The sequence below is a fragment of the Jatropha curcas genome, chromosome 4, assembly GCF_041381405.1.
Source record: "Jatropha curcas cultivar XTBG-Jc1 chromosome 4, XTBG_Jcur_1.0, whole genome shotgun sequence".
Taxonomy (NCBI): Eukaryota; Viridiplantae; Streptophyta; class Magnoliopsida; order Malpighiales; family Euphorbiaceae; genus Jatropha; species Jatropha curcas.
This window is the reverse complement of record NC_143154.1, coordinates 5,315,713-5,333,404: the sequence shown is the minus strand read 5'-3', so window position 1 is coordinate 5,333,404 and position 17,692 is coordinate 5,315,713. Positions and strand designations below refer to the sequence as shown.

General features: G+C 33.0%; 1 long non-coding RNA gene across 4 annotated transcripts; it reads right to left on the bottom strand.

Moving 5' to 3' along the window:
* Positions 1–5,494: 5,494 nt before the first annotated feature.
* Positions 5,495–13,635, bottom strand: LOC105650447 (uncharacterized). Of its 4 annotated transcripts, XR_016320530.1 has the most exons (5): positions 13,124–13,635; positions 12,853–13,010; positions 11,627–11,795; positions 5,966–6,095; positions 5,495–5,775 (listed from the first exon to the last, which is right to left on the bottom strand). It is a non-coding gene; the product is annotated as an uncharacterized LOC105650447 (long non-coding RNA). The 4 variants fall into 4 exon arrangements; XR_016320528.1 differs by lacking the exon at positions 11,627–11,795 and having other exon boundaries at positions 13,124–13,631; XR_016320529.1 differs by lacking the exon at positions 11,627–11,795 and having other exon boundaries at positions 12,853–13,006; positions 13,124–13,631.
* Between the last annotated feature and the right edge of the window lie 4,057 nt (positions 13,636–17,692).

The window sequence follows — 17,692 nt, the reverse complement described above, 5'->3', positions numbered from 1 at the left end:
CATTCAAAAAACGAGTTGAATTTAAACTTAATGATGTTTAGCTTGAAATAAATAAAAGCGTCAACATAACTATTGTAAATCCACTCCTTTAATATTTGTGATAATAGAGGTGTAAATGAGACGAGCTAGCTTGCGAACTGCTCAAGCTCGGCTCGAAAAGAGGTCAAAAAAACTCTGTTCGAATCGAGTTTGAACTCGAGCTTGCTCATTTAGAAAACGAGTTGAGTTTAAATTTAATGATGTTCAGCTCGAAAACTCGTTGAGCCTTATTGAACTTTTATATACAAATATATATAATATTATTTTATGTAAGGGTAAGCATTAAATGGTTGAAACCGCAAAATCAAACAAAACTGCACCAAACCATCAGTTTTAAATGGTTTATCATTTTAAACGGTTTGATTTGGTTTATAATTTAATAAACCGTCTTCAAAACAATTTAATTTGATTTTTATTTAATTAAACAATCAAAATTGAACCAAACCACATTAAATCATACATGCCAAACCTTTTACCCTCATAAAAAAGTTCACGCTTCACATTTTTGACAACGCTAGCCACCTACCACCTACCACCTACCTCTAAAAACGAAGAAAACAAAGAAAACAATTCTACAATGAGACAAAAGCAAGTGTCTTTTATTGTTAAGGTCTACACTCTAATCTACACCCTACATGTAGGCATGGCCGGTTCAGTGAACCGCCGGTTCCGGTTCACTGAACCGCCGGTTCGAGATGTTTAAAATTTTGAATCGGAACCGACCCTTGAACCTCCGGTTCCGGTCCGGTTCCGGTTCCGGCACGGTTCAGCACGGTTCCGGCGAACCGACGGTTCAAATTATGGTTCCGATTCGGTTCCGGCATTACGCAAATTTTTAAAAAAATAATAAAATTTTGATTCCGAATTCATGAATAAATAATAATTTTAAAATGTTTAAATTTTATTAACTAAATGAATTATTATAAATTTTAAAAGAAAAACATGTATTAACTAACTTAGAACTATTATTACATTAAATTTACAAATTTTGCTAATTTACTAATATAAAAAACTATAAATGGAATATAAAATTAATGGAATGAGTTGGAAATTATTATTTTCAAATACTAAGAAAATTATTTAAAAAATCAAATGAAGTAAATTTATAAATGGAAAAATTTGAGATTAGAGTAAGAATTTGGAATTAGATGTAAGAAAATAAAAAATAAACAATAGATAATTCCAATATTAAGGAAAATAAAGCAATAGAAAAAATAATGAACTATGAAAATTTGAGAGAATTTTGATTGAGAATAAGAGAAGAGTTAGGATATAATTGATTGTGAAATAAAAAAATCATCAACTCATCATATTTATACATGTGTCTCATTTATTAGTTTTCCAAATTGTCCCTTATATAATTTAGTAAATTACAGAAAATAAATAAATAAATGATTAAAATGAATAAATTTTATTTATCAAAAAATAAATAAAAAACACTTATCATATCAAAAACTATCCGTTACACTCTTTTTTTGTACACTTGAAAGTATTTTTTTTATATAAATCAACTATTCATGTACCATTTTTTATATAAATTAAGTTAAAAAATGTGTATTTTTTTTCACAACTTTTTATAACTTATGTACCATTTTACTTCTCTTCACCATAAATCAAATCAACTACAATCAAATCAATTGATATAATTTTTTTTATAAAATTTTAAGCTACAATTTTTTGTGTATCCGGTTCGAACCGGACCGGAATCGCCGGTTCACCGCCGGTTCCGGGCCGGTTCCGGTTCATATTCTAACATCCACATGAACCTCAACCGGCCCTTGAACCTCTGGTTCCGGTTCAAAATTATGAACCGCCGGTTTCGATCCGGTTCCGATTCGTCTACAGTACGATTCGGTTTCGGTTCGGTTCCGGTTAGAACCGAACCGGTGGCTATGCCTACCTACATGTACTCCACAAGTTTACGATTTTCTTTATTTATTTTTAGTTTTTTATTTTTTAGTGTTTTTTTGAGTTGTTTGCTATTATTTTATGTTTTTTTTTTCTTTACTATTAATAAGTATGATCAGCTTTATTACATTTTTCGAGATGGCTTTATTGTCAACTATCATTAACTTTTCCAGTTCATTTTATCTATATTAGCATGTTAGTAACAAACAAAAACTTGCAGTAGACTTTCTTGTTTCCTTGTTCTGCTTCATTCTAAATAGCTTTCATCAACTGTCTTTTATTTTCAAATATTATGAATCGCTCCTTATTTCTTAATTGTACATGACAGTTTAGGACTTTATCAAGACTTGGTAATTTCAGTTAAGAATTTTCACAACAACGATAAATGATTTATAATCACAAATTTCAGTTTAGATATTAGAGTTTATAAAAAAAAAAAAAGCAAGTTTAAATATAATAAATTTTAACAACAATTTGATAAAATTTTCTTAGTGGATGTGTTATTCATTTTATATTGAATTTGTATATAAATTGTTATTAAGTAATTTTTTGGTTATTTGTCTTTTTGTATATAAAATATATTAAACAATCTATGAATTTTATTATTAATTTTTTTAACATAATTTTAGTAGATGGCCGAAACAAATGAGGGCTCCATATATTAGTACACCTGAGAAAGCACTAAAATCAACAAATGCACCAAGGGAAAGAAAGAGCTGAGGTTTGGGATCATCTTACAAAATTGCTTTCAAAGAATGCAAGTGCAATTACTGTGATCAACTATATAAATCAATCCTAGATTACTTGGCACAAGCACACTTTGGCGCACTCAACTAGATGCAAGAATTATCCTTATAACACACCAAATCAACCATCCTCTGCCTAAACAATACTAAATTTTCAAGCATCTTCTGAGAGCGATTCTTTTGAAAATTTGGAAGTTTGGTCAAGAGGTTGTTAGAAAGGCCTTGACATACATGATAATCGTTGATAAGTTTTTAAATTTGTTGAGGGTCAAGATTTTAAACACTTTTGGAGTCAAATGAATCCAAGTTTTAAAGTTCCTTCTCGATTTACAATTGCAAGGGATTGTTATAATATGTTTGTCAATGAGAGAACGAAGTTAAAAGATATTATAAAAAGTAATTGTAAACGAATTTGTCTCATAGCAGATATATGGATTTTTGTGCAAAGAATTAATTATTTGTGTTTAACTGGGCATTTTATTGATAATAATTGGAAGTTGCACATATTATTTATCCAATTTCTAGTCATAAAGGTGAAGCTATTGGGAAAGTAATTGAGAAGTGTTTGCTTAGATGGAAAATTGATAAATTGATGACTATTACAGTTGATAATGCTAGCTCCAATGATGTTGTTGTTAGTTATTTAAAAGAATGATCAATAATTGGGAGGGAAGTGTTTTGAAAGGGGGAGTATATTCACATGAGATATATTGCACATATTATGAATTTGGTTGTGAATGATGGTTTAAAGCTATTGAATGATTCTGTTTCTCGTGTTCGAAATGCAGTTAGATATGTAAAACAATCACCATCTAGATTGCAAAAATTTTAATTTTGTGTCAGAAGAGGAAAAAATAAATAGCAAGCTATGTCTTGATGTTCCTACAAGGTGGAACTCCACATTTTTAATGCTTAATGTTGCTTAAAAGTTTCAGAAGGCTTTTGAAAGATTTGAAGAACAAGACCCTTTGGGAAATAGTTAGGAATTTAGCAAGAATGTTAGAAGCTTTTTATGATCTCACTTTGCATATTTCTGGCTCATTGTTTGTTACTTCCAATCTTTGCTTTCAAGAAATTAGCAACATTGATTGTCTTTTAAAGAAATGGTTTGCTATAAATGATATTAGATTTTCTAGAATGGCCAAAAAAATGAAAGAAAAGTATTACAAATATTGAAAAAATCCAGAAAAACTTAATGTGTTCCTGTTTATTCCAGTTGTGCTTGAACCTCGATATAAATTTGAATATTTAGAATTTGGAATTTATCAAATGTTTGAAATTGAAAATGTTGTTTTGGTGATTGCGAAAGTAAGAGGGGTTTTATATGATTTATTTTATGAGTACAAGGATTTTAACTTCAGTTCAAGTGCACAATCAAGTATTGACTTTCAAATTAATAAGTCAGTGAGATGAATGAAGAGCAATCATCGCAAAAGAGCCAACCAAAATGGTATCCTTGTTCAAGAAGTTCAAAGCTCAACAACATGGAAGTGGTAATAAGATAGAATTGGATAAATATCTGGAAGATGGGCTTGTAGAGCGTACTGATCATTTTGATATCTTGAAGTGATGGAAGGTTAGTATATCCTATTGTTTCACAGATTGCATATGATGTACTAAAATTCCAATATCCACTTTGACTCTTAAGATAGTGAAATCACTAATATATAAACAAGATTGGCTTCGAGCATCCTCAAACCCAGTGAATCTTGATTAAAATCTTGATGAGATAGAAAAATTAGATAATGGTAACTTTTTTTTTTTTTTTTGGCTGATCTTATTTATATATTATTTATAAATTCATTAAAATATTCAATTATAACATGATTTATTTTATTTTTTGCAAATATTTCAAAATCTTCACAAGGACCCTCTATTATTGATATTCTATGATGTCATTGTGGTATTAATTTAATTGTTATGCTTTATCTAATTTGAAACTTTGAAAATACAGCTTATGAACGTGATAGCTTCTTTTTGGTGTCATTTCTTATGTTTTTAATGTTATAGTATTGAAAAAATTTTATTTGTTTTATGAATAAATTCTTATTGGTATATTACACTTTGGTGGATCATAAATATTACTTGCATATAGTCTTATTTGTTTTTATAAATTTAAATTGCAGAAATTGATATTTTAAATTTTGTACTTTATGTTATCAAATAACGTAGCACTTTGTTGCTAGTTATAATTTTTTATTGTTATAGATTATAAATTATATATTAATTTATTATGTTATTTAATTACAATTATAATAATTATTAAATTATTTTAATGGTATCAAACCGTAAACCAGACATCACCAAACCGCTTTTTGCACTTTGATTTCATTGAGTAAATGGTTTAGTTTGGATTAAAAAATTTATAAACCGTAATTAATGATTTGGTTCAAAAATTTTTTCAAACCGCATCAAACCAAACCATGCTCACCCCTAATTTTAGGTTACTCGAGCATTGAGCTTAAAATTTTTCAAATTGAACTCGAGCCTCAAGTCAAGCTCAAGCCTAAAATTTTCAAGCTCATTAATTTTATTGTTATAGATTATAAATTATATATTAATTTATTATGTTGTTTAATTACAATTATAATAATTATTAAATTATTTTAATGGTATCAAACCGTAAACCAGACATCACCAAACCGCTTTTTGCACTTTGATTTCATTGAGTAAATGGTTTAGTTTGGATTAAAAAATTTATAAACCGTAATTAATGATTTGGTTCAAAAATTTTTTCAAACCGCATCAAACCAAACCATGCTCACCCCTAATTTTAGGTTACTCGAGCATTGAGCTTAAAATTTTTCAAATTGAACTCGAGCCTCAAGTCAAGCTCAAGCCTAAAATTTTCAAGCTCATTAATTTTGGAGCCGAGCTTCGAAGCTGGTAAGTTTGAGCTCAGCTCGGCTCATTTAAATCCCTAGATTATAACATGGATTCTATTAACTATATAACATGCTTATATGAGGCTAAAGAGCGATTTTATTTACAACTAATAATAAAAAGAGGTTCTTAGTTTTCCTTCCACTGCCAAAACTCCCTTGATAGCACTCTCTACAGTTCCATCAGAAATAGCAAAAATCTGCAGGAGCAAAAAGAAAAAAAAATCAAAAAGCAAAAAGCACAACATCTAACTTGCTAAAGTAATTGTTTATGTACAATAATGCAAAATTACCAAATCTAGCTCCGCATGCAGGGAATTGTGGTGACTATCTAAGTCTACCATAAAAAATTTCATCCTATTTTTCAGAATGCTGATTAGAAATGCTTACCTTAGAACAGAATATTCACTCATTCATATTTCATTTGGTTTTGGGGCTGTGCAAAAAATTCTTTGGCATCGCTAAGCCACCTCAGCCTCCAATACAGCTTCCAACACAATGTCAGATCCTTTTATATCATCTGTCATCACATCAATATTGCATCCTTCAGAATATAAGCTATGGCAAGAACTTTTTCATAACTTTTTTTTTACTAAAGATCCATCTACACAGTTCAAGAGAATCAACAGTCACCATGTACATGAGAAATGACTGTAATGTAATTATGCATTGATTTAAGATCCAATCACTAATGAAAATGCTCATAATGTAAATATGAAGCAGAGGCACATGCAACTTTTAAATACTATTAATAATATGCCACTGTCTACCAAGAGAAGACAAGAACATGAGGTCAACAAAAATTCGAAGGTTAAAAGACATTAATAGGACTGTTGAGAAAAGCCCAAGGCCCTACAAGGTTTATTCTAGAAGAAACAAAGAACAAAGAGGGCAGTAAAGGAATTAGCAACACTGCTGGACACATCAGCAGATTCTGTTAGAGGGAATCATATATATAGCTAGTGATTGGAATGAGAGTGTCAAAAAAGATATAGAGTTTGTTATTTTGGCAGGGGGTCTCTCTCTCTGTATCGGGCTGGTCCTGGGGTTGCTTGCAACCTTGCTTTTTACTTTATTTTTCCCTTTCTGTTATTATCTTCCCTGTTCTTCAATCAAGACCTGCTTGTAAATCTGAATTCTCATTTAATGAAAGTTCCAATCTAATTTCATCTAACCTCTATTTCTTCTTCTCTCTTCTTTAACTTATCTCTGCTGCGTTCTTAACTCTAACAAATTGGTCCGACCTGCCAGATGCCAATAACAAAGATGGAATCCAGAGTAGAAACGTTAGAGAAGAACGTATCTACAATTCAAGCACACAAATATCCTCCATTGAAGACACCCTTTCCACCTTGCACAACCTTCCAGCTGATAATATAGAAATCAAATCCCTCCTCAAGACCTTAATCGTCGGAAAAGCACCAGCCATTATCTCTGAAAGCTCCACCCATCCTCACCCAAACGTCCAAGAAGAAACATCCTCCCATACAAACCACACCAGCACCAGACCTTTTACAGATCCGAACCCATCCTTCATACCCAAAAAACTGGATATGCCTACCTTCAATGGCATAGACCTTGTTGGCTAGATAGCAAAAAGCCGAACAGTATTTTGAACTTCATAACACCCCACCAGCTTCCCAAGTCTCTGTTTCTATGTGTTCTATGGAAGGAGCACCTCTTCATTTTTGAAATCCTCAGCTAGGTTGGACCCAATTCAAATATGAACTCATCAATGCATACAATGGCGATGTGTCCTCTAACCCATATGAGCTTCTTGCTGCTGTCAAACAAATGGGTACTGTCACCTAATATATTAATGATTTCATCTTCAGAGCTGCTCAAGCTCCAGCTCTCTCTGATCCTCAATTGATCGGTTATTTTCTCAATTGACTCAAGGAAGGAATACGTGTAAAAATCCGTTCCTCTGATACTGGGGAATTATACAGGGCTCTGCACACGGCTCGAGAAGTTGAAATGGAAGCCGTCTTGCTCAATCCAACCACCGCCTCCTTTAAACAAACCCATCGTCAAAACGTTAGCGACTTACATACTAAGCAGTGTTTTGGACTTGGCCCAAAATCTTTTTTCCCAACTACAACTCGTGCCCCACACCAAATTACTTTCCCGACCCGGACAGAAATCATTCCCACTCGATCCCCTAATCAAACGACCAAACACAAACCCTAACCCACCACAATCAACCTCTCACCCTACCTGCCCCTCCTCCACCACCACCCAATACTACTAACAAATTTCGTGGCATTCGCCACTACTCCCATAATTATTACCAAGAGCTTCGAGCCAAGGGACTGTGTTTACATTGCAAACAGCCTTATTCTCCATTACAGGAGTGCCCCAATAAGTCACTGAGAGCTCTAATTGGCGGTGAAGATGATGTTCTAACAGATGATGGTTTATTTGCAGATATGGAACCCATTTCCTCCAATTTTCTCTCTACTGAACTGGATGAAGCTCACTTCTCTGAACTGGATTTACCACTCTATTCAGTGGGGGGTATTTCACGACCTCGTACGATGAAGCTTAAGGGCACCCTATCACTTCAAACGGTCACCATAATGATTGCCAGTGGTGCCAGCCATAACTTCATCTCTGGAGATATGGTTCAATCACTCAATTTAATGATTAGTCCCATGCCTCCCTTCTTTGTCAAATTAGGTGATGGGCATCGGATTCAATCCAGAGGTGTTTATAAGAATTTAAAGCTTCAGTTTGGTTCTATTGGGATAACAGGAGATTTCTTTGTTTTCCCTTTGGGTGGAGTTGATATTATTTTGGGTATTGCTTGGCTAGAGACTTTGGAGGAAGTCAAGGTCGATTGGCTGAAAATGACTATGGTATTCAGTTATAATGGAAATTGGGTAACTCTCACTAGGGATCCTTCATTGTCCCGTTCTTGAGCTTCCATTAAGTCCCTATCAAAGGTAGCTATTGATGACATTGAATTTTCTGGGTTTTTATGGGAATTATCTGCAGACACAAAATATTCAGCCAACTCAACAGCCCTCTCCTCTAGTCAATCTCAGCAACTCCAGCAGCTCCAATTGAAATTCCCTACAATCTTTGAGGACTTAAAACACCTTCCTCCCAGCCGTCCACAAGACCATAGAATCATACTTCAACCTGGACAGGGTCCTATTTCAATAAAGCCTTCCAGATATGGGCATCTCCAAAAGGATGAAATTGAGAAAGTGGTTGCTGATATGCTTTCTGCTGGAATCATCAAGCCCAGCTCTAGTCCAGTTTTATTGGTTAAGAAGAAAGACGGCAGCTGGTGATTTTGTGTCGACTACCGCCACCTTAATCGAACAACTGTTCCTCGCAAATACCCTATTCCAATTAGTCAAGAATTGCTTGACGAGCTACATGGAGCCCAGTTCTTCTCGAAGCTAGATATGAAACAGGGATTTTATCAAATATTAATGGCTCCTTCCGATACTCACAAAACGGCCTTCCGCACTCATTCCGGGCACTATGAATTTCTGGTAATGCCGTTCGGATTAACCAATGCCCTAGTGACATTCCAAGCAGTTATGAACGACATATTTTGGCCGCACTTACGCAAGTTTGTTCTGGTATTTTCGATGACATACTGGTTTATAGTAAGTCGTGGCAAGACCATCTACACCACCTAGAACTTGTATTTCAGCTGCTCATAAACCATTCACTACACTTGAATGCCAAAAAGTGCTCTTTCGGCAGAATTTCTCTTGAATACTTGGGACATGTCATTTCCTCCCAAGGTGTTTCCATGGAACCTTCTATGATTTCAAGCATCTTACAATGGCCAATACCGAGTCTATTAAAGCTGTCAGGGGATTTTTTGGGTTTGACAGGGTACTATCGGCGCTTCATACTGAATTATGGATGCATTGCACAGTCGCTGACTCAGCTATTAAAGAAGGAAACAGCTGCTGATTTTCAGTGGAACTCACAAGCACAAGCCTCTTTTGATGCCCTGAAAGCTGCCATAATTTCTTCTCCAGTTTTAGCTCTGCCAGATTTCTCCAAACCCTTCATTGTTGAGACCGATGCTTCAAAATCTAGAGTTGGTGTTGTACTAATGCAAGACAATAAACCAATTACTTATTTCAGCAAGGCAACTGGCAACCCTGCAACAACTATATCAGCTTATGAGAATGAGTTAATGGCTGTAGTCCTTGCAATAAGACACTAGGCCATACCTTATCGGTCGTTGATTCACAATTCGAACCAATCAGCGTAGTTTGCATCATCTATTGCACTAAGAGGTCTCCACCCCTGCCTAACAATACTGGTCAGCCAAAATTATGGGGTATGACTTCGTCATTGAATACTGCTCTGGCAAAACAAATAAGACAACAGATGCCTTATCACGAAAGGGCGAAGAATTGACTCTTCAAAGCATCTCTATTCCTCAATGGATTGATTGGGATACAATTAATGCTGAAATTCAACAAGATGCCCACCTTTTCAATATCATTTCAGCTCTCTCTTCTCCGAGTATAGCTCCAGCCCACTATTCGATCATTCACGATCGCCTCTTCTACAAGGGCAGGTTAGTACTTCCATCATCTTCTAGCTGGCTACCAAAATTAATTTCTGAGTTCCACTCAACTGCTATGGGGGGTCATTCTAGTGCTTTCCGAACTTACCGAAGAATTGCATCTAACTTCTATTAGCAAGGGATGATGGCTATGATCCAAGACTTTGTTGCTTCCTGTATTGTTTGTCAATGACACAAATATGAGGCTCAATCACCAGCTGGTCTATTGCAGCCTTTACATGTACCTCTTCAAGTTTGGGAAGATATTGCACTTGACTTCATCACAGGATTACGCAAGTCTAATGGGGTTCACTACATCCTTGTGGTTGTCGATCGCCTATCCAAATACGCTCATTTCATCCCTCTTCGGCATCCATTTACAGCTGCCAAAGTTGCTGAACTGTTTATCAGAGAGGTGGTTCGCCTCCATGGCATTCCGAGGTCTATGGTTAGTGATCGAGACCCTTTATTCTTAAGCAGCTTTTGGACTGAATTATTCCGCCCATAGGGTACGCAACTCAAGTTCAGCTCCTCTTATAATCCTCAAACGGATGGACAAACAGAAGTCCTTAATAGGAGCTTGGAATCTTACTTGTGGTGTTTCTCCTCTGACCAACTAAAGTCATTGAGCAAATGGCTATGTTGGGCAGAGTACCAGTATAATACAAATTTCCAGGGAGCCATCAAGCTGACACCGTTTGAAGCTGTCTATGGCCGTAAACCTCCTACTCTACATCAATTCTTACTAGGTGAATCTCAGGTCGAAGCCTTGTCTCAACACCTCTGCAATAGAGATGAAATTCTTAGGCAGCTGAGGTTTAATCTACACAGAGCACAGCAGCTAATGACAAAATACGTGAACAAAAAGCGTAGGGATGTCCTATTCTCTGTTGGAGACAAAGTATTCTTGAAACTTCGTCCTCACCGTCAACAATCTGTAGCTACCAGAATTAATGCTAAGCTGGCTGCCAGGTTATAGGTCATTTGAAATCATTGACAAGATTGGTGCAGTAGATTACAAGATGAAACTCCCTTCAGACGCCAAGATACACCCTATTTTCATGTCTCCCAGCTGAAAAGGGTTATTGGCAACCACTCTATGTTATATACTTTACCAAAGAATTTAAACAACCATGAGGCACCTGTGCTCCAGCCTAAAAAGGTCTGCTAAAACCGTACAACAATGATCAACAATCAGCCAGTTCGCCAATTATTAACACAGTGGCAAGGAAAGACAGAAGATGAAGCAACCTGGATCGATGAAGCTGATATGTTGGGGCAATTTCCTAATTTCAGCCTTGAGGACAAGGCTTGTCTCCCAAGGGATGGTAATGATAGGACTGTTGAGAAAAGCCTAAGGCCTACAAGGTTTCTTCTAGAAGAAACAAAGAACAAAGAGGGCAGTAAAGGAATTAGCAACACTGCTGGACACATAAGCAGATTCTGTTAGGGGGAAATCATATATATAGCTAGCGATTCAAATGAGAAGGTATCGAAATTGCAACCTTTCTTTTTACTTTATTTTTCCCTTTCTGTTATTATCTTCCCTGTTCTTCAATCAAGACCTGTTTGTAAATCTGAATTCTCATTTAATGGAAGTTCCAATCTCTAATGTCATCTAACCTCTATTTCTCCTTCTCTCTTCTTTAACTTATCTCTGCTGCGTTCTTAACTCTAACAGACATCAATAAAACTAGAATCAGAATTTAGCACTGTGATTAGGAAAATGTACATGTATAGTTTAGTTATATAATTTATATTTCAAGCCACAATGTTTTGCAATATCAAGAATCTACTAAATCAAGTTCATAACTAAAATGCAGAAGTTAGTGAGCAGAACAATTTGGTTTTTGTTTTCCAGGATTGACATTTTAGCATTCCACCTCTAAACGATGATAAATTTAGTTTTAGTTTTCTCAACTTTCCCAAAAAAGCATCAAGTCTAAAAGTAACAGATTTAATTTCATAATAATCAAAGTGTTCTTTAACAAGTAAATTCTTTTCTTCTTTTCTTCTTTATTTAGAGATATGAACACACTGACAGAGAGAGAGAGGGAGAAGGAACAAGTAAATTCTTATATCTACATCATCTCATAGTTTTAACTTGTGTTCAATAGGAGAAGGATGTTATTACAATATGAGACATGCTATATGTTCTCTGTTTTAGCCTCCTCAGGCTACAACTAAAGGAGGCACCAAGAACTAAAAGAGGCCTGCTTTCAAAATTTTAGCTCATCTCTCACTGCTTTGCTTTCAAAATTTTATCGTCTATGTTATTGTAGATGGTATTGGGATGTTCAGGACACAGAAAATGAACAGGAACACCTCATTTATCTACAACAGAGGAATAAACATTAGAATACACATAGTTCTATAGCCCTTTTATTATATAAATAATTCATCACATGTCACGTTGATAAACGTTTTACAAAAAGAATCCCATTGGTCTATGCATGCAAGCATAATAGGGGAAAAAAAAAAAAGAAAGAAAGGCGGAATAGGTGCAATATAAGAGACCATGAGTTAATAGAAGAGTTATAACAGTACACCATCCACGAAAACACACACACACACACACACACACACACACACAAAGAGCCACAATCCTATTTTACTTATTAATTTAGCCCTGCTTCAGTAGCACCAGGACTAATAATGCACCAGACAACAAATGGCATCATTTCTAGATGTAAAGAGAAGATAGTAACTGCATCTGAGTAAAGATTATTACCTGAGCGTTTCGGTAACATCCCAGCACTTTCAGCAGATACAGGTAGAACATTTGGAAGCCCAGCATCATCAATCAACTTTTCTGCATCGGCACCACTGTCCAATAAGCCAGTCTTTTGGGCAGAAGCTTCAGCCAATCTTGCATATACGGTTGCCTGGCTGTGCATAGAACATGAATCCGAGGCCTTTGAACCAAAGAGGAAAAAAAATATGCAAAAGGGATATATATATATATATATATAACAGAAACATAGTGGTAATACAAACACCACCGGCTAATCTCCCAGCTGTTCTTGCTATTACTGGTAGATCCTTGTGTCCTAATAATTCAAATGCATTGAATTAACTTCAATATTCTAACTTCATTTGCATAATGACATTTGTTTCTCTTTTGAGACGGAGGAAGAGATGGAGGAGTAACCAATTAGTGCAGCAGTGGTTCCAAGCAAAAGAAAGATTCGCCACAAGAGATTCCAAACATTATCTTTAGTAGTTGATTGAGGTTTTGCGCGAACTTTAACCAAATGGTTGAAGATTCAAATCACGATTTTGGATCCGCCCCAGCCATAGCGACAACTTGTGGAAGTTGAAGAATCAAATGCCGCCATCGATTGGGACCTCGCCCTCGTGAGGGCAAAGATGAGCTGTGATTTATGAGTTGCGACGGTGCTCTCTGTCTTTGGCCTCCGTGAGACTCGAGGTTGTCGTCTTCCACGGTAGCATTACCTCAGCTTTGTGTGTCGGGCAGTTTCGGACACGCGTATCATGAAGAAGCCCAACACAAATTTGAATGTATAATTAGGCGTTGGGCCGTAAATTGGTGCTGATAGATTGGACCCAAACAATTGGGCATTTATGATTTTATTATCCAGATATCATTTTTAAATCTGTTTAGGTATTTTTATCCGCATTCTTTTAAAATTTTCAAACTCATTTAAACGAGAGGTAAAACTAGAGTACAGATTTAAAAATTTCTGTATTGATATAGAATTCTTATTCACCATTAGATTTGAACTAATTAGATATAAACCATTAGATTTAAAATTGATTAAATGACTTATCACCTATAGAATAGGTGAGGATTTAGTTTTTTAATTAAAATATAAAAACTATTTAATTATGTAAATTAAAAAAAATAATATTTTCAAGAAGCAACTTAAAAAAAAAAAACTATTTTCAACATCACTATAATTATGTAAAACATAAAAATTCAAAAATAAATGATTGTCTAATACTTCGAATTCATCTACTCAAAATAAATTATTTAGATTTTAATAAATAATTATAAATTTTTAGTTTCTTTTCTTTAATATATTTATCATGTATCATGTAATTTAAATTATATTATATAGTTTTTAATATAATATTATTTAATTAAAAATTAAATTATATAACTCCAAGGCTTATAAATCTTTACCCTTTTATAATATCGAATTATATAAATTAATCTATATAAATTGTACTTTGTTACTTCTAATTAGTATAAGTAATCTTAATTGTTATCTTAAATTCATTTATATTTTTAAAAATAATTCATATTGTATATTTAATCATAAAAATATTTATTTAATTTTTGAAAATATCAAATTAGACATCCATGTATATAAAAAATAACTAATCAAAATTTATTAATCCATTTATTATTCCATATATTAAATAATTATTTTTATATAATATAATTTAAATGATATATCAAATTACACTTCCATGTATTGTTCTATATATTAGATAACTATTTTTATATTAAAATACTATATATATATATATATATATATATATATATATATATATATATATATATATATATATTTTAAATATATAATAGGTTACAGAATACAAGATAGATATGAAGGAAAAAAAATAAAGTTAAAAAATATCTAGATAATAGATAATAGGTTGAGTAACAGGTTTCTATATACATGTGTCAAATAATGCGTATTCTGTATCAACACAAGATAATTACTATCTTTGCTCGAGTAAAAGCCTTAAACAAGTTTAAAAAAATATAAAGATTAATAGTTATCAACGGTTTGGTTTGGTGAGTATTAAACGGTTTAAACCGCAAAACCAAATCAATCCACACCAAACCGTCTATTTTAAATGATTTATTATTTTAACCGATTTGATTTGGTTTATAATTTGATAAACCATTTAAAAACAGTTTGATTTGGTTTTTATTTAATTAAATCATTTAAAACAAGAATCAAACCGCATTAATAACAAATTTCAAACATGTAATTTATTTTACACTAACAAAATAAATTCAACTTAAAATTACACCTTGTGAACGGGACAACTTCTTTTTGGTGTCATTTCTTACGTTCTTAATGCTATAGTATTGAAAGAAATTTATTTGTTTTATGAATAAGTTCTTATTGGTAAGTTATACTTTGCTGGATCATGAACATTACTTGCATATAATCTTATTGTTTTTATTTTTTAAAATTGCAAAAATTGATATTTTATATTTTATACTTTATATTATCAAATAAATGAACATTTTTTGCTAGTTATAAATTTTTTTATTATGTTATACATTATATATTATAATTAAAATGATCATTAAATTATTTTTATAATTATCAAATCGCAAACTGGACTGCACCAAAACGTTCTTTGCAGTTTGGTATAATTTGATTTTATTGATTATATGGTTTGATTTGGATTGAAAAACTTAAAAACCGTAATTTATATAGTTTGATTTGAAAATTTTTTCAAACCGTGCTCACCCCTACTTGTGTGACATGCATCCCTCCTTATTTTCACCTTATCGCTATTTTCAACTTCAACAAATTTTTTTTTTCCAAGAAAAGGAGAGGGCAATTGCCCCCTTCTCCAATAGGTAGCTTCGTCTTTGGTAAATTCGTAAATTCGGATATGAAAAATTTAATCAATAAAAAGATTATTAAATTTCAAATATTTGATTTTTAAATTTAAAAATTAATAATTTTAAAATAATTAATAATTATTATTAATAAAAATTTACTGAAACACTTTCAATTATTGCGCATGAAGTGTGAAATTATGACTAAATCAATTAAAATAAGTTACCGTTTATTTTCAACAGTGTATTAGATAATTTGTATATTCAGTCATCATATCTTATCAATTTAAAAAAATATGAAAAAGTTTCAAATTCTCTTTTTGGTATAGATGCAGTCTACTATTATTTCAATCTGTCCAAATAGAATAAATAAGAGATGAAAGTATATAGAAATGCAAGTCTTAGTACCGCGTTTCACGCGCAGATATTTTGTATATTATTTTAATAATGCAATCAAATTGAATAACCTTGAAGTCGTGCTCTCAAACTGTGAATGTAAAACTATGGCGAACGTGCATTCGTTGAAAGAATGGAGAGATGTGGTGAATGTGTATTCCTTGGAGAGTGGGAGAAAGAGGTAGAGAATATATTTTCTATTGACGAGTAGGGGAGAGAGTGCAAATAGTTATTGTGTTCTTTATATTTCTATCTTATCCACCACGTGGCGCAGTTTTATGAATTCTCAAAAGATAAAAGCCACGTGAGAAATTTGAGAAGCACACCAAATTTTTTATTAAGGATCAGTTTATTTGTGTAAAATAATTTGTAAGATAAATTTATAATAATTTTATAAATTTATATGTTTTAATGTATTAATTATCGGTAGGTATTATCACTTGTTATCATTCACCATCGGCCACTGTCTTTTTCAGCCTCCACCACCAATCATTATCAGCTACCACCACTTTCATAATTTATCTTTTTTTTTTATTGCATTTTTCTTATTTTTTAGAAAAAAAATTAACAATTTATTAACAATGAATATAAGTTGAGTACAACATAATATTCCTATAAGAATTAGAAATACAAATATAGAAAATTGAAATCTCTGTTTGGAGATGTTCTTGTCTATAAAATGTTAATCTTTTGGGTAAAAATGGGTTTATTTTCAAATAGGATGACAAAACCTTTCACAATATTGTCCCAAATATTATATTTTTGAAACTTATCCTAACACTCGTAGAAGAGTTTAATATATTAAACTTTAATGGAGAAACACTACCAGTCTTTATTAGTAAAAGAAACTTATCCAAACTCGAAGATCTGAAGTCTTCAACCACAAGCAATCAACAATCCGTCATATCTTTCTAACTATTCGAGAAATAAAATATTCACACAAACTCCTCAATAAAGAGAAACAATCCCCTAAAAAGAGAGAAACTAATTGAAACACCCCAAATTTTTATTTTCGAAAGCTTTGAATTTTTATTAAATCAAAAATCAGAAATTTTGATCATGCGGGCTGCAAGTATAATAAAATCTCAATTCGAGCCCAAGTTTGCAAGTTAGGCCTAAGCCCAAATATATCATCGGAATTTTCGATTTGAGAACAATTAAAATTTTCAAGAAATGATATGAAACTCCAGCAACTTAATCTATTATGAATATATATAAATTAATTATCCTAAAATCAAATATCATTACTATTAATATTTTTATTATTATTGAGTAAATGGAGAAAAAGTTAAGGAACCTAAGTAAAATAATTAAAAATAAATCGAACCGGACCCAGAAATCAAATTGATTTTCGAAAACCACGCGAATAACCTAAAAACCAAGTGAAAAACCAGATAACAAAATAAAAATCGAGCTAAATCTCTGAATTGAATCAAACCAGTTCGAATCGAACCGGAATGACCCAGATTTCTCTAGAACCGTCTTTTCTTTCTCTTTTCTTTCTTCTTCCCCTTCTTCTTCCTCACGCGCAACAGCCCCTCCTCCTCCCTCTCCTTCTCGTTTCCGGCCACGATTCAGCAAGATGGAGGTGGCGATCGGTTCCTTTGGTGATGCTAGACAC